This window comes from Lactuca saligna, chromosome 9, assembly GCF_052625555.1.
Source record: "Lactuca saligna cultivar CGN05327 chromosome 9, ASM5262555v1, whole genome shotgun sequence".
NCBI lineage: Eukaryota > Viridiplantae > Streptophyta > Magnoliopsida > Asterales > Asteraceae > Lactuca > Lactuca saligna.
In genome coordinates this window covers 75097723-75102559 of record NC_136425.1, presented here as the reverse complement: position 1 = coordinate 75102559, position 4837 = coordinate 75097723, and the positions used below count along the sequence as shown (strand labels likewise).

The 4837-nt window shown below is 38.4% G+C and overlaps 1 long non-coding RNA gene across 1 annotated transcript; it reads left to right on the top strand.

Annotated features, from left to right (window-relative positions):
- The first annotated feature begins 1365 nt into the window (after positions 1–1365).
- LOC145018185 (uncharacterized) lies at positions 1366–3716 on the top strand. Its single transcript, XR_013666872.1, has 4 exons — positions 1366–1477; positions 2280–2367; positions 2882–2953; positions 3346–3716. It is a non-coding gene; the product is annotated as an uncharacterized LOC145018185 (long non-coding RNA).
- Positions 3717–4837: the final 1121 nt, after the last annotated feature.

The following is a 4837-nucleotide window of genomic DNA, read 5'->3' as shown; positions in this document are numbered from 1 at the left end:
TCACTGAGCTTCAGGCGAACGCCAGGAAGCGCGAGATCGAGTTGGAGACTCAAGCGAGGGAGGAGGCTGAGTCTCGGCGGGTGGATCGACGGCCGGCTCAGTCTCAGCCGGCAGCCAAGCGGACTAAGTTCGCTGATTCAAGGATGGGAGGTCCGAAGGGTCGCACTTGCGCGAAGTGCGGCAAGAGTCACGAGGGGGTGTGTCGAGCTGGTGGTTGCTACAAGTGTGGCAAGGAGGGACATATTGCCAGGGATTGCCCTAAGGGGTTTATGGTTTGCTTTCACTGCAACCAGACATGCCATCGGAAGGCCGAGTGTCCGCAACTTCGTCAGGGAGCTACACCTACTACCCGGACTACTGAGACCCGACCGGCGAAGGTCGAGGCCCCGAGGGCTCGCGGGAGAGCCTTTCAGCTGACTGCGGAGGAAGTCCGCGCTGCACCCGATGTTGTGGCAGGTATGTTATCATTCACGTATTTACTTAAAGGTCGAAATGCTATGCTTATGTTAATGTATGTGTAGGTACTTTCCTTGTGAACTCTATGCCTGCTCTAGTGTTATTTGATTCGGGTGCGAGTAGATCGTTTGTATCGTTAGCTTTTAGTCAGCATATCGACATTAGTCGTGAGCCGTTAAGGCGGCCTTTGAGCGTTTCTATTGCGGCTGAGAGGGTGATTTGTGCTACGGAGGTTCTTCTGGGATGTGTGCTAGAGATCTTCGGGGTCGCGTTTCCGATTGTGTAACATACACTTTAGTAACCTTGTTTAATTATCATGGTTCATATGATTGTTAGTTTAAAAATGAATATTATTATATATTATGTTGTTTTAAACGTTTAAAGTAGGTAGTTATAGTAAAATAGAATTGTAAGCGTTTAAAATATATATATATATATATATATATATATATATATATATATATATATATATATATATATATATATATATATATATATTATTTTCGGTATGGTTTTAAGCGTTGATTTCTAACGAAATAGGTTTATAATATTTGAAGTTAAACTAAGTTTAGAATCATTTGGAATGTATTAGAGGTGATAGGGAAGTCTTATGTGATTCCGATCAAAAAGTCAACTATCGGAATTAACGAAAGTATAACGTCTAAGTTAAAAATAATTAAATCTGATTTTATTGGAAGATCTTTTCTGGGATATTTTTATTGGAAGTTGTAAATTATCTCGTTAGAAACGTACAGGCGAAAACCTCATCGAAAACGGAGTTTCGAGCGAAAAGTTATGCAATTTTTAGTGTTTAGGGGTAAAACGGGTACCCAAACCGGGTCAAACCCGACTCAACTCGGGTTTTTACCCATTGAAACACGATTTTGAGTCATTTTCCTGCCATTTTCAGTTCGTCACCATCCCTATGGGAGATTTTCACATACATGATCAATCTTGATCAAGTTTTGAAGATTAAATCAAGATTTTGAGTGTTTTTGAAGTATCAAATCTAGTAATCAAGGTATGAACTCTTAATTTTTGGATTAACCCTTGTAATTAGTGAGTTATTAAGAGATTAGGGTTTGATCAAAGTGGGTTTACCACTGATTTAATGAAATTAGGCATGAGTTTATGTTATTAACCTAGAATCTTAAATGGAAATCAAGTAACTACATGTAAACTTGAGAATTAATCATATGGTTTAAGAGTAATTAGTGAAAATTAATAATGAAACCCATGGTTTATACTTGAATTAGAATGGATTACTAAAATATTCAGTGTTATCATTGTAAAAGAAGAACTTGGTGATATTGATCATGAGGTTTGATCATGTAAAGGGTAAAATGAAATTATAAAGGGTATAATTGTCCTGTTTTTGTAAAAATCACCAAAAATTATAGAAAAATCGTATGGAGATGTGCTATATATCCCTGGAAAGCTGAGAATGTCTACTTTGATTTTTGTTTTAAAACCAAAATCTAATTCCGGACTTAAAATGGGTGAAAACAGCTATATGTTCAGTGCAGTAAGGCTAAATTTTGACAGCTTTGGAACATTTTGACAGCTTTAGGATGCTGTTTTGTAAAATTCATAGTAAATTATAGAAAAATCATAAAAATGTGAGGTCAGTGGCATTAGAAAGATATAAGAGTCTATTTTATTAATATGTATAATTTATTAGTTATTTTGACATTTAATAAGGGTAAAACAGATCTGCAAGTGACAGCTATACAAAGAACAAAAACTAAAATTTCTAAATTGAAAACAACATAACTTGAGAGTAGTTGAGTAATTGCTTATGAAATTTGAAATATGAACTCCAGGGGTATAATTGAAGGTTTTAGAGGCCTGAGGATGGTGTAATTTCATCAGAAAAAGAGGAATTTTATCGCAACATTCGGTTACAGCACAGTGAGTTCAATATAGGGACAATTGTATGTTATGTGTTATATGTGCAATGTGCTTTCTTGTGTTATTGATCTAAGGGGTTATTACTTGATATTGATTTTGATGCCTTTGGCCATGTAGAGAATGACTCGTATCACTTTGGTATTGGCTTTGTGCCTTTAACCATGTAGAGCATGACTCGTATCACTTTGGTATTGGCTTCGGGCTAGGTAGGGCTGAAAGCCTGTATATTCTAGCAACATGATTAAAAAGGGATTGTGTTTTATGTGCCTCTTGGGCTGGAATTTATGATGCTTATGATCCTAAATTATTGTGTCTTAATTATTGTAATCCCTTGAATCTAACCGTTTATTGATTTGGAAAGTCCTTCATTTGATACACATATAAGCCTTTGTTGTCCTTTGTTTCTTTTTGTTCCTGTCATATTGTTATGTATATGGCATAGCGTTATATTGTATCTATTTTTGAACTCACTAAGTGACGCCCACTTATCCCTTTTAGTGTTTAACTATTTCAGGTGATAAGCATCCAGAGTAAACACGCTTTGTTGGAGGACTTAGAGTAGTTGACACTACTACGTTTTTACTTGGTATACATATATGTATATGGATTATAAATTCCTGGGTAGTTATGTATTTATACAACTAGTTATGAAACTTTGTAAAAACCCTTTTAGTTGGTTTGTATCCATGCTTTTGTATTTAGACCACTAGTGTGAATTATAATTATGAATATGCATGTAGCATGTTTGGCTTTATGGTAATTTTAGTGAATGGGGTCTTACAATTATGGTATCAGAGCACTGGTTTAAGCGAACTAAATACCACGAATTGGTATTTAAACTTAAACTGTTGGAAGTTCAATATATGAACAGATTTATTGTCCATATATGGATACAAACCATAGGAAAGACTTAAGTGGGGTGTTGGGTAATGATAAATCCTTATATTCTTACGTGTTATGTTACTCCAATTTTTTCAGAGCAATGGCTGAGCAGGAGGGTAGTCATACACCAGATGTGGGTGGAGATCTTCATCTTAATGAGGGAGATACTCCAATATCCCCTCGTGAGGAGCGGCTTTTGGATAAACTTACTGGTGTTATTCGACAAACTCTAGAACAACACAAAAGGGATAGTGATAAGGGTAAAGAGAAAGCCACCGGAGAGTCTTCAAGAGAGAAAGCGAAACGTCCCTCATTCAAAACTTTCAAGAGTAGTGGTGCTACAGAGTTTTCAGGTGTCCTTGATCCCATTGTTGTTCTTACCTGGATCCAGAACACAGAAAAAGTATTTCGTATCTCCCATGTGGTTAATGAAGACAAGGTTAACTATGCTTCTGCAATGCTCATTGGAGAAGCCTTAGTCTGATGGGAAGCGACATTTGAAGCTCTTAACGAGTATGACCAGGAGAATTTATCTTGGGAGATGTTTAAAATCCGCTTTCTAGGAAAATATTGTCCTCTAGATATGAGGAGAAGACTGGAGAAGGAGTTCCTCGAACTTAAGCAAGGAGGAATGACTGTGACCGAATATGAAACTCAATTCAATCAAAAGGCACGGTTTGCTGCGAAGTATATCCCGACTGAAGACGATAAAAGTCAGTTATTCATGGAAGGGTTACGGTATGAAATCCGTGATTTCGTGATCAATCGGGATATTCTATCATTCGATAAAGCTGTTGAGTATGCCCGAAAGCGCGAGCATGACTTAGAGATACGTGGTGCCACTCTTTCTATCCCGAAGCATCCACGTGTTGATCAAACTGTTTCTGTTTCAACTAATCCATTGGGTCGATCTGCTCAATCTGATCTTAGCACAAAAGTACAATCTCAGAGCGCCTTTCGTGGTTGCGGTCGGCCACAATCTTTTTCTCTTCAGTCGAGAGCTCCACCACCATGCCAGAAATGTGGAAAGAGCCACCAAGGTCAATGCAGGGTAGGAAAAGGACCAGTGATTTGCTATGGATGCGGAGAAACAGGTCATATGAAGCCCGTTTGCCCGATGAGGAATGTTACATGTTATGCTTGCGGTGTTACTGGCCACAGAAAGCGTTTCTGCCCTACTCTTACCAGCCAAATGGTGAGAAGTCAAGCTTCCGTTCAACAACCAGTGGGTACTTCAACCCAAAAGGAGGATGTGCCAAAGGCTAAAGGCCGTGCATTCCAGATTACCCCAGAGGAGGCACGCGAGGACCCGAATGTTGTGACTGGTACATTTCTCGTCAATTCTAGACCTGCTCACATCTTATTTGATTCTGGTGCCTCAGATTCTTTTGTGTCTCGTGAATTTGCGCGTTCTTTTCAAATTGCATGTTATGCACTCGCCCAACCATTTCATGTAGATACCGCGGGAAGTGTATCATTACTTGTTGATAAAGTCTATAGAGATTGTGTCATAGAAATTGAAGGTTATAATTTTCTTGCCAATTTGATTCCTATCTCCCTACCCAACTTTGATATCATTCTCGGCATG